Source organism: Rhinolophus sinicus, linkage group LG04, assembly GCF_036562045.2.
Source record: "Rhinolophus sinicus isolate RSC01 linkage group LG04, ASM3656204v1, whole genome shotgun sequence".
NCBI lineage: Eukaryota > Metazoa > Chordata > Mammalia > Chiroptera > Rhinolophidae > Rhinolophus > Rhinolophus sinicus.
Genome location: NC_133754.1, coordinates 139658380 through 139672026, shown reverse-complemented (window position 1 = coordinate 139672026; position 13647 = coordinate 139658380).

Sequence of the window (13647 nt, the reverse complement as noted above, 5' to 3'; positions counted from 1 at the left end):
GGACCACTCACAGCATTGCTCTGGAATTCTGCTTTTATCCTCTTTTCTTTGGGCTTGTTTACCTCTTAGGTGATAACCAGAAGTTGTTTTGGTGAACATGTTTATCACTCAATTTTGTTATGCTCAGTTTCACACATGAACGTAAACATGTTTACCTCTATGTATATGCTCTGCACATAAACATGTTTACTTTCACTTTGCTCTTATCAGTCTCACACATGTGCGGCCATAATTCTGTCCCGGTTAGTAAACAACTTGTTTTGCAAACCTCAATCCACATGTATAATATGTTTTATATGCTCTATACAAGGATCAAAACGTCATGCACTTCTGCCCAGTGCTCTTGGAATACCAGCTCTTGGAACCTCGCTCCTATGTTTTGAAGAAGCCCAGGCAGCTTGAGGCCAGGTCCCTGTGTAGAAAAAAAGCAGGGCTCCCAGCCCCCAGTCCAGTTCAGCTTCCAGACAAGGGCCAGCACTGATTAGCCAGCCATGTGAGTGAGGAAATCCTGAAAGTGGATCCTGCAGATTTTGCTGCAGTCATTTCTTCGTATTGCTAACGTACTGTTGTATTGCTATCCTGGCCAGTCATGAGAGGACCACCTTTGTTCTGCATCACTTTGTTTTATTCTATAATAGGATAACTTGCTTTCTAAATCCTACTGGTTTTGCTTTGGGATTTGTCTCATCACAAAAGATTTAATTTGGTTAAATAGTTCTTACCCTTCTTGAGGGAAAATTGCAGAACTTGAGAAACACAAGACATTACTTTGATGCCCATATTCTGAACATCCTTCTAAAATTGTCAAAGACCTAAAGAGTTAGGCTTTTCTCTAGAAGTACCACATCCTAGGATTAGAAAATGATCCCTTGTGTTGGCCTGATGTGTTGTAGTGGGGGTGATAGACAGAAGGCGGTGGGAATTTTTATTTAGCATCCAAGTTCCCTTCTCGTTCCACCTCATTTAATGTGATCATCAGAAAGATATGTCCTTGTCTTGCACTCATTTAAAACAGCCTCCTCTCGATGGTTTCCCCAATTTTAACTTTGTGAAGTAAGAGGGAAAAAAGTAAGGTCTGCTGTTACACTAATTTTACTTATTCTCACCTCATTTTAAACCCATGTTATTCTTCCTGCTGCATTTCCACCAGCCATTTTCCTCTGCAACCTGTAGGTTTCCTGCAGAGAGAGGACAATGGGCAAGTTAAGTGAGAGAGATGATTTTCAAGGCTTTTTTCCTTTTGCTCTAATTTACAAGAAAATTGTCCTTGCATGGGAAGACAAGCTGAAGCCCACATCACTGAAAGAGTCATTGTGATTGGGGGGAAAATGAATAAACAGAATATATTTTATATTAGTGATACCAAATATATTTGATGGTAATACTTCAATTGTGCCTTGGATATTAATAAAAATGCCTTTAAAGAAAACTGAAAGGATATTTGCTTTTATTTCAGACAGTACTTCCCTTCAATTCTTTTGCAAGTGTTAATTTGTCGTTGCTTCAGCTAGGATTATGTTCTACAGCATAAAATAGGAAACCAAAATGAAAGAAGTTTAAAACCACAAAGATTTGTTATTTCATATAAAAGACATCCAGAAATGAGCAGACCAGGGCTAGTAGGGCAGCACTACAAAGACATCAGTACTCCAGAATCTTCTATCTCTCTACTTTACCATTCTTAGCACGTAAAGCTGGCTGCCGGTGCTGCAGCATCTTGTCTGGGATCCTGGCAATCAGAAGGGGAACAGGGAAAGGAAAAACTCCTACAGCACCCAGGTTAAAGGTGGCTGATCTCCCTCTAAGAGGCATTCCTAGAAATTTTATACAACAGTCTGCTTATATCTCAATTGCCAGAATATAATCACATGATCATCCCTAGCTGCAAAGGAAGCTGGGAAAACAGTACCAAAGCATACAGAGATCCCTCACTTCTCCAATTTCCTCCAATGCTTATTGACTACGCTATACCATCCAAGACCCAACTATAGCTTTCTTCTGTTGTTCTAGTCCCGAAAGCAAGCAGAGTTCTTTACTAAAATATCGAGCTCCTTGGGGTAATTACCACATCCCTTTCCCTGCACCCTTCACAGTTTCTAATATGAGGCTATAACACATTGCCATACCCCAAATTTATAGAAGTTCTATTTCTTATTAATAGAGGAGAATGAATTTTGGATGGTAACTAGCAATATGATACAATAGCATTAATGTATGATAATTCATTCATCATAATATATTTTAATTTAATACAATTGAAAAAAATATTTTGGGAATGTCTCCTCTATTCCAGCTCCAAATGAACAACTATGAAGAATGCGATGAAAGTGTGTCACATGATATTAATTGAAACACAGAAAAATAGGAGAGGGCTACCATCAGTCTTATATGAGTACAGTGCAGATGATAATCATTGGAGGAAACTGAAGAAGGGAGGGACATCTAAGAGATGTGGAGCTAATGTTTTTCTGAAGGAGATAGAACCTGCAATGGGAATTGAAAAATATGATGGACGTGTGTGTTGGTTAATTTTATGTGTCAACTTGACTGGACCACAGGGTAGCCAGATATTTGGTTAAACAGTATTCTGAGTGTGTCTCTGAAAGTGTTTCTACTCATTCAGCATTTGAATCAGTAGACTGAGTAAAGCAGATTGCCCTCCCCAAGGTAGGTGGGCCTCATCCAATCTTTTGAATGCCTGAATAGAACAAAAAAGCTGAGTAAAAGAGAATCCTTTCTCTCTCTCTGCCTAACTGTCTTCAAGCTGGGACATTGGTCCTCTTCTGCCTTTGGACTCAGACTCAGATTGGAACTAACACCATTTGCTCTTCTCGTTCTCAGGCCCATGCACTTGGACTAGAACGGTACCATCAGCTCTCCCGAATCTCCAGCTTGCTGATACAGATCTCAGGACTGCTCAATCACCACAATTGTTTTCTAGGAAGAATCCTGACTACTACAACAGGTATGCAACAAAACTTTTAGCACATTGAGTGTCTTCTAAGCCTCAGGCACAGTGACAAGCACAGGAATACGGAGCTAAAAAAAAAAATACATCCCCATTCCCCAAGTAACTTATGGACTACTACTGGAGAGAAGACCCCCCATAATGATATCATGAAAAAGCGCTATAATTGAGGGATGCCCAGAGGTCTGAAGGAACCCCTTAGCTCAACTGAAGGGGAGGAGAGTCTTAAGGGGACGGGGAATGGGTGTCTCAGATTTCCCAAAGTGGGGTGGTGGCCACTTGGGCATGTGTAAGGCAGACTTGAAGAAGGGTGTTTTCAATTTTGCTTGTTTTGATTTTTTTGAGAGATTTGCATATTTTTAAAGACTGGGAAGTAGATGCCAATAGAGAGAGACATAGAAAATACTGGGAAAAGTGGGTGAAACTGGGAAGAGTTTAGCCCACATTCAGAATGGAAAGTGTTGACAAAGTGCTTGGGCGTAGGGCTCAGAGCTAAAGTTGGCCCCTCCACGTTCCTCTAGTGTAGGAATCCTAGATTCCCAGCACAGAAAAGGAGACACAGAATCAGGGGGTGGAGGGGAAGAATCTGTCTAGCGAATAAAGACCATGGATGTGTCATCAGAGTCCCTGGGCCACATTTCACAGGCACCTGATCATGACTGACAGAAGCTCTCCCAGGAGCAAGACCCAGCGGAGGCCACAGAAGGACCCACATTGCCTCCTTTTCCTCTCTACTCTTTCCTCTAGTGTCTTTCTGTCCACTCTCTGCTCAGTGTCAGACTGTCTCCTCTCCCCTCTCTTACACACAATTCACTCACTTTGTAGTCTCACAAACCAAATGGGTTTCCCTTTATCATCCAGCTGTGTGGGTCAGTTTGTCAATCGTTTGTCACCACTGACCTGAGTAGTACAATCATTCTAGGCTCCTGGATGCTGAGCCCAGCCACCTGGGGTCTCCAGCTCTCTCATGCAAGTCCACAAATCCTGGCACCTTTGGAAGTCACAAATAGGGTTTGGAGGTTCCAAATTTCTCCTGAACCGGTCCCATGCAGCTTCTCTGTGTCATGTACTGCCTGTGAGTCCAGAGGCAACTGAGAAGGTAAGACGGGTCACAAAGGGATTCAAAATATTCAAATGGTACACAACCTGATACACAGTTTCAGGTTGGAGTGGTTTGATTTGTGTGATTTGTAATAAATGCAATAAGAGTGCCACTTATTTCCAACTCTCCAGTAAGATTATTAACTTTTTCTTCCAAAGATAAACTTGATTACATTACTTATTTATACTATGTACATTGCATTAGAGGTAAAAATGCATCAGGGTAAAAAAAAAAATCATATACAGTTCTTTTTAAAATTAGTGTTTCCTTATCCACTGCTAATAACAGCTTAGATTATTAAAAAGGAGGAATCTTAAATATGCAACTCAGCTTCAGGTTACTGCTTGTTTACTTTAACACATTTTTTAAACTTGACAATCTAGAAATATCATCTCTACTCACTTTCAATTCCTCATTTTATCCCAGTGCTGTGTTTTTTTGTTGGGAACTATGACATATCAAGAGAGGCACCATGATATAGGTGAACAAACAGGAGCCTTGGAGCTGCATATATTTAAGTTTAAAAGCCAAGTGTGCCTTTTGCTAGTTGGGGGTTGGGAGTCCTTCATTAAAGAGCAATTTGAATTTCAGTTTTTAAATTTATAACTACAATGATAAATTTACTGGATGCTGATTATGAACCAGGCACTATGCTAAGTACTTTTCTGTTATCACATTAAATCTTGATAACAATCTGATGATGAAATAGATATTAGTATTATTTTCTCCATTTTACAAATGAGCAAGGTGAGACTTAGATGAGCTAAAATGCCCAAGGATATTCAACAAGGAAGCTAGGGTCAAAACGACTAATCAGAGACAGTTTTGGAAACATGGAGGAAAAACTGAGGGTTGCTGGAGGGGCGGGGGGGTGGGGATAAGGGGAAGGTGAGAGGTTTAGAAAATAGTTGGTAACCACAAGATGGCCATGGGGTTTTGAAAACTAATTTGGTGAACGTACAGAGGGATAGTGGATGGGGGGAGGGGGATTCACACAGTGTGAGGGATATAAATGATAAACGTCTAAGTTTTGCTTTGTCTTGTGCACCTGAAACTAAAAAAAAAACTAAAAAAAAACCGACACAGCTGACTCTAAAGACTACCCCCTAAGCATTGTCTGCACCATCTAATATGTAGATCGTCTCCAGTCCTGGCAAGAGTGCCTACACAGTAGGTGTCATCTCTAAATTAAGATGGAGAAATGGAGGTTAGAGAAAAATCTCACATTTTCAGAAGGCAAGGCCATTAAGTTCTATAGAACCTTCAACTTTTTCCCTGTCCTGGCCCCATTTCCTTTCTTGTTAGAGGATATTAAGCATTGGCCCCACTAGTCCTCTGGAGGATACAGCCCTCTGTTTATGGGCTCGTAGGAGGAGCCATGATTCTCAATTTACTTTATGCCTTCCTTGTTCCAAAAGGATTTAAAGTGCACTTATCACTTAATACGGCATGTCTCCCTGTTCCTTTACCTTTCACAAAGTGCCAACATACATGATCTCATTCAAACCTCTCAACAAGTCTGATAAAAATGAGATTCCGAGACTTTAAGCGATAGGCTCAAGGCAATAGGTAATTATCGATAGGTAGTACGAGGTGCATTGGATGGCACACTCACCATGTCTACGTTAGTTAGACTTCTTAGTTACAATGATTTCTCTCTGAATGCTTAAATGAAACATGAATACAATAAGAAATGAGTGCTCAATTTTGTGATCATGACATCCCCTAGCTTGGAAGCCTGTTATGGGAGACCCTCACTGATGAGCTCTAGGATGACATATGTAGGCTTTGCCGTCTATCCCCAACATAAACTCTCCAGCTCCATCCTTCATCACTGTCCTAGCCATCGTGCCTCCACTCAAGCCACATCAGAGCAGCTGCCATTGCAGAATACAGTGTCACGTCATCCATCCAGGCTTTGCTCGTGCCATACCTTCTTCACGGAAGCACTCTTGTCCCCTGCCCCATTCTCTACCTAGAAAACATGAACTACTCTTTCAAAGCCCAGCACAGTTATTACCCTGTCTGGAAAGCTGTTGTCAAATTTCCATCCCACCAAAAATGAGGATGCAACACTTTGTAAATGCAGACCATACTTCACCGTAATTGCTTGCTTACATGTCTTTCTTCCTACTAGAATGAGGGTTTCAAGACCAGCAACCTTTCATTCATTTTAATGCCCACGACCTAACTACATGTGTCTAGTATATAGAGGTACCTACAAATGGGCTTGGTGGGTTTTGTTATTGCCTTTTAGCTAAATGTGTTGAGTCTACTCCATGCCAGGACATTTATAGACATGCTTTGCCTATGATAACACATTCCATCCTAAGAATAACCCTATAAAGTGGGTTCTATTAATTTCCTTACTCTACAGATGAGGAAACTGTAAAACAACTTTGAAAGGTAAAACAGCTTTCCCCAGGTCACCCAGTTAGTAAGTAGCAGAGGCAAAACTCAGACCAGGCAGGGGGCTCCAGAGCCCATTCTCTTGGCAACTCTGCTACAGTGACCCCTTGTTTGTTGATTAAAGGAGTTTTAGATGAATGAAAAAGCCACCCAAAGCTCTCACAATGTTTAAACTTTGTTTAATTTGATACTACACCTAAAAGGAAAAACATCAGGGCACCTCAATAGTAAGAGAGCCTGATTTCCCAGTTTCACCAAAAGCTAAAAATGCAGTCATTCTCTTCCGCTGCAGAAAGAGCACTGCTACACCATCACATCTCCACAGCCTCTTTACAAAGGCCTTTGAAAAAATATAGTCTGACTGTATCATTTCCACCATAGTTTCTGATGGCAGTTGTTTTTCTTTACCTTCCCTTCAAAGGCCATGTATGAATCTTACAAAACCTATAATTAGTTGTAGAACCCCTCGTTCGTTTTCTTTTCTTTTTTTCTTTTTCTTTTTTTTCCCCTGGTTGTACTGAAGGTAGCATTTAGGGTGGGGAGGAAGGAATTGGAAAACACATCACCTTAGGGGGGTGGTAAGTAGGGCAACTCGGAGAATTTCCTTGAGGTACCTCCTGATGCAGGCAGAAGGATGGGGACCGTTTTCCCTTTCTCAAAGTTGCACAATCTAGAAGATTATATGTTTGGATTGATCCTCTAACGGAACGGTGTACCACTGCAGAGCAGAACTGTAGAGTGAATGTGAATGAATTCTCCTTCTTCTTCCAAGTCTGGGAAAGCACCTTATTGCATTCTCTGTCCAAGTAATGAGTATTTTGGAGACCCCAGGTTTGGTGGTATTGTCTACGGCAGAAACAAAGTTGGGCCTCCCTAATTGACAGAAGGAGCTTCCACCTATTGGAGAGAGTCATCTAATCCACAGACTGTAATAGAATATTTGCTTAACTTATGGCTCAAATTGGGATAGAAGCAAAGGGCTAGAATGGGTCATGGGGAGGATAAATTTTCATGAAAAAATGGAAAATACTTCATGGATGGGGAGTCCTTTCCGCATTCCATGATTAAAAAGAAAGTGAACTCACTGGTCTCATTAATTAACTTCTTATCAAGCAGTTTAGAGCCTGGCAGAATCACACAGAGGAGTATAATACTGAAGGAAATAGTAATGTAGAAAGGAGGGCTAGACAGTATAATGATGATAACACAGCATTGAATAACCACCTACAAAAATATCAGATGCATAAGTACACTATTTAATTTAATCCATAGGAATCCTGCAAGGCTAGTGTTATGGCCCATTGTACAATTGAAGAAACTAAGGCTCAACAATGTTAAGTAATTTACCCAAGTTCGCAAAGCTCCTAATTGACAGAGCCCGGATTTGAAACTAGGCCTATCTTTTATGGCATTTTTTTTTTCTATTTCATCATGCTGCCTTTAAAATATCATATGAAACCAAACAAGTGATTGATGTCATTCTTCCTCAAAGACATGAAAGGAATGTACAAGCAGCACAGTCATTTTCTGTAGCAAAATCTTTTAATTATGACCCGAATCAAAGCCCTGCAGTGATAAGCTGATTGTGAGCTCACCTGAAGTCAAAGCACTTCACAGCAAGTTCAGTGGCAACAATTCAGCTCTTTTTCTATTAGCAAATAGAGAACCCTGGGAAGGTATGTTTTATCCAACTTAGACCAAAATGTTACAGAGTGAGACATTTATAAGGATGCCAGCAGGAGGGGAAAGAAAAGGAAAGGGTAGAGTTTGCAACTTATTATCTTTACAACTTTATTTCGGGATCTACTGCTATTACCTTTCTAGAATAAAGTACATCCCTTTTGAGGACTGTTTTAGGGAATATTTGCAGGGAGTGGAAAGGCCCTGAATGAATGAACATGTTAGCAGGATTGTGTGGCTGGGAGCATTCATCTAACCTGATGGTTCAGAACAGTTTCTGTAGCTAAGGAAAGAGTCCATGTTTCAAGCAATAGTCATGATTCACTAATGGTTGCTTTTCATAAGTAATGAGATAACTCATCTCATTTGTTTCCCAAGGTAGGTGATGATTTCCGTCATTACTTTCAATGATTTATTTACCCTTCATCACTTTTAATCTTTGAACATTGTCAGTATCCATAAAACACTTTGGAATCACCTGGCCCAAAATATTCTAAGCTTCTCTTCTTTTAAGAGGCTCTGGATCAGACAACAGCTTCGCAGAACTTCCGTTTATTACCTTTTCCTTCTTTTGCATTTCATCAGCTGTATATATCTGAGATGTATATGTGTGTGTGTCTGTAGGAATGTGTGTATTAAATATATACGATAGGTACATACACGTAAACAAGATAGGAAAATTCTAAAAAACCCCATTGGAATTGAATAAAAGCATCCCCAGTTCTACCCGCCTTCCTGAGTAGGTAACAGAGGAGAACGTGCTTGAAGATTCCAAGTAAAAGCATCTTCCAGCACTTAAAGAGAAAGACACAAGGATGATTTAAAAAATTAAAAAAGAAGGATGTTCTGGAAGAAACTATATTTCCAGGAGATCCAATAAAAAACACTGTGTTTTAATTAAGTTCAATATTCCTACTTAGTTACTCTTGACAACAATACATCCCATCTTGAATTAATTTCTCTGTAACAAAGTGACAGCCAACCTCACCACATATAAGAACAAGAAAAATTCACGGAGACCGTGGAATTCAGCGATTCATTTCTTCAACTTTTACTGAGCACCTAGTATGATTTCCCTTTGTTCATCATGATACTCCTAGTTCTGAGCAATGAAAATAGAGGAATGAGCAAAGGGTAAAAAAAATTACTCCCCAAGATTTATAGTTAATATATTGATCGTGCCTGTTTGTCACCAGTATGGATATGAGTTCTGACTCTCTCTGGAATAGATAATTTATTTACATAATAAAAAAGTTTTGTAATTGTGCCTTCAGGTCCAAAACAATAAGTATATCCCTTAGGTCTAATAAGATATAAAAGCATGCTAAGTTATTTTCATCAAAATCTTAATATATAACTGTAGGAAATTTGGCTTACCATGTTGTCTCATTAAGGAAAATGGAAGAGATGGTGATTTACCATGACAAAATAAATATCAAAAGATAAATGCTAAAATTTTAATGAAATATATTCAAATTTGCCCCATAGGAAGTTTAGTGGATGTATTCTGAGTATTAGGCTCGTACTTTAGAGGCATGTTGATGGCTAATTAATTTTGTTCATCTAAAAAAGGAAGGAGGTAGAGAACAGGGTCCCAGTGACTGATATGTGCAAGTCTGAAAGACATGAGAGAACTACAGATGACTTCATAGTTTTCAGGGTGCTTCGTTACACGGCCATAGTTTTATGGCAGCAAAGGGCACTCTCAGCTCCCAGGGAGTGTGCTATCTGATCCCTCAGTAAAAACAGCGGAGAAACAGCCCTGCTGAGAAGGACTCGGTAGCAGAAGCTCTGACCAAGCTGCAGCCAACTGTACTGTGAAATCTGGGACATAATAAACGCTAAGAGTTTGAGTATGGCTCTCAAATGGAAAGACAGGAATATAGCAGGAATATTTAAGATATTCTTTAAAGCAAGAGGCTATAGCAATTTACCTGTTCATCCCAGGTTTTCATCTGCAGCTCTGTATCCCTTCAGACCAGAGCTCGACGACAAATGGTGAGGGCAAAAGCCCGATCAACCCGGAGCTCCTCTTTCCTATGTCAGGAGACTGCCAAGTTCAAAATATAGCATTTTGAGTTTAGAGGTCAGGTGGGCCAAGATTTTTCAGAAAGGTAGCCCTGAATGTGAAATAATGACCATCACACTTTCTTGGGGGCCCCTGGTCTGCACCCCCGTAGTAGCCACAGTTTAGAAAATACTGTGGGTATTTCTATGAAACTGGGGGACAACGCTCATCCTTTTTAATACTGTATTCCTCATCTCTGTTTCCGTGGGCCAAGCATACAGTGTACAGGGAAGTAACGACCTATATGTGCTTCTATTTACTCCAGTTTACAGCTATCGTACAATACTGATTAATCCTCCCTTCTCCATGACACTGAGGCAGTAGCATTCTAATGCCATCTTTATTATTGTTAGGCAGAACCCATACTACTGCATACAGAAATAGTGTAAATCACAGAACTAGAGTTTGAGGTCCATAAAATGCAAGGTTATGAATATTTCATTACTACACATTTTATTTCCCTGTCTATTCTGCATCTCCCAAAATGTTGTCTGTTTACTTATTGGCTCACTCACTGTTCACCAGGAATACTTACTTTTTCATGTAAGGTATGGACTGGGTGGTCAACCCCAACCTTTTGGCCTGAGCTACGTTTGAAAGTACTGATAGACGTTTTTGTTTTTTTTACTTTTTTTCAACGCATAAATACTTGACTGCCAGGTGACATCCTGAACAGGAATTTCAGCTTCTTCCTCATAATTGCATTGATTTGTAAGCCTCACAGATTGACGCCCAAACATTTCTCCTGTGTACTACAGCTACATAGTTAAATTTTTCTCAAGGCCCCATTGTATCCATCTTTGGCTGAAGTAAGCAGTTAGACTTCGGCTGCCGGTCTTGGCAGTGAAAGACACGCTGTCCAAGTGCAATTAGCTTTTCTCCTGCACTGGTACAAATGATTTGTATGAATCAGCGGGTCCTGCAAAAGATGCCGCCATTATCACCTGCTTCTGAAATTTCCTTTAACCACAAAATTCTTATTAGTAAATAACCAGGGGGATCCAATCCTAGCAAAATCAGAGCCTGCGTGGCCTGCATTAAGGTGCTAACTTCTCTCCTGCCATAGGGTATCATAGATATTAATACAACTCTGGTACAGCCTGCAAAATATACAAAATGTCATAATTATATCTGCAATTCAGCAACGAAACAATTTTCCCCCTTTCTTCACTGTCATCAGCATAATAGCAGCCTATGGGATTTGTATTTTCTGGCTGTGAGCCCTTTTATGGGCTGCAGAAAAAAAATACAAGCAGGTTAGTTTCACAGCTCTGAGAAGGCCTCATGACAGAAATATTGCTTTTAATGTTATTGTCTCTTTCCAGCTTGTAACCGACTCTCTTTGAGTGGAGAGGCTTCTGTGCTGATGCAGCATCACTTCTGTTTTTCTGATAAACCTCTATGTTCTCTTTCTTGCTTCTCCCACCCATCTGGGTACGGAACTCGCCAGCTTTCAGGATCATGCCATGTTATCTATAAGCGAGGGGACTAGTCAGAGGGGAATGGAGTCAGAACGAGGCATGTCTCCAAGGCTTCTCTTGAGGACATAAAAAAACATAAGAAAGATACATTCTGAGTGAATCTTCACATCCCATTTATTTTGCTATTCAAGACAAATATCTCAGCTTATAGCTAACGTTTGAAAAGCAGGGTCAAATAAAATGATGGATTAATAAGTCCAAGGACAGACTAATAGAAGGAAAATATATCGTAGAGAATGATGCCCGTGTCAATCTGAAAGGGGTGGAAAAAAGCTGAAGTGGAAATGGAAAAAATGAAGTGTACCATAGCAACCTTAAAAAAAAGAAAAACTTCCCACAGTTATGCTAAATATTAATGAATGTTACCCAAGACCCCTATGGTACTATTACTTCAGAAACAGGTATCTTCAGAGCATTTGAGAGTCTTTTTGTTATAACCTACACTATGGGCATCGTGGCTTGAACACCAGGCTAAATGTTCCCTCCGTAATTATTGGTAATAATATTCTGTGCACATTTATATCCTCCATCATCATCTGTGATGAAGCTAATCCAGCACTTTCTGCATGAACTGTTATAATACCCAAAGCAGCAGGACGGAATACTATCAAGCATGGGTTTACCGATGGAAAACCTAATGTGACGGAGTTCATTTCTAGCAAATAAGCTAGGGATGGAATTTGTTTGAATCAGACAGACACCTGTAACACTCTCTGAGGCAACTCATTCACGTGACCATGTCTCAGATCAGTATCATGTCAATCAAAGGAAGCCATCCTGAATAGAGTTCCACAGAACTAAGAAAATATGCTTTAGTCAAGAAGCAGCTCTTTAATGAGAGTTGAGGTGATCTGAATTCTGCTGTCATCTCAGCCACAGACACTGATGGAGTAATGTTCTGTTGGCCATTTTGTGACTCCGTTTCATAAATGGTCAAAGGTGGAATGTCGCCTTTCTATATTAAAGGAAACCCTCTAGGAATAAATGCAATTTTAAAATCTGCAAGTGGCCCAAAGATCCCCAGAGACAGATAGTTTATTGCATTTTAAAGCTAAGCAAACAGACCAATAGCTTCCCAAGCAACAAATTATTGTTTAAATTGAATTGTTCAAGATACTCTATAAGAGAAATTAATAGGAAGGAAAGCCTGGAAGTTACTAAAAAGGACTTAATTGTAAAGTAGAAAAACTGTCATACATGTTAGACCCTTCTTGAACTTTAAGTTCATAATGAGGAGACCATAGTCATGCCCACATTTAAGGAAAAAATGCAGCATATGAAAATTCAAATTTACAAACCAGATCAATTAATGGGTGATTATTCACACTATAAAAGGATTTATCACTTTACAAATGGATTCCCTGCAGGGTTCCATTTTAATAACAGCTCTCTCAGTGTTAGGAGTCACTGCCAATTAAAAGTCAATCAGAAGTGAAGATAAAGCGCCTCTGAAATTAAAATGTATGTCAAAGGGAACTCATTGTAGAATTGCAAATATTCACATTACGTACAACTTTTATGGCCACAGAATTTTTTCATGAGCCTTTATTGAGCACCTACTACAAATTCAGCTGGTCCTGAAGAGTCATTGCCAAGGGATCTCAAAAAGTAGAATAAATGATGCCTGTCTTTGGAACTTCTACAATGTGATTACAGCAGTGTTGATGGGGGTACCATCAACATTTTAAGGGGGTGGGACAATGCTTTCTTGTGGAAATCAGTCCTGCACATTGTCAGTTCTCACTCACTAAATGCCACGGAAGCTCCCCGGTCATTGTATCATGAACATTCCCTTACACATTCCCAACATCTTCGGTGCCACCCACCCACACACCACTGTTGAGACCCTTGTGATACTCAGAAAGTGTGCTTGAATCTTCAGACATTAGTGCTGGAGGACATCTTAGAGGCCGTGTAGTTCAAATTTTTCTTTTGGGTG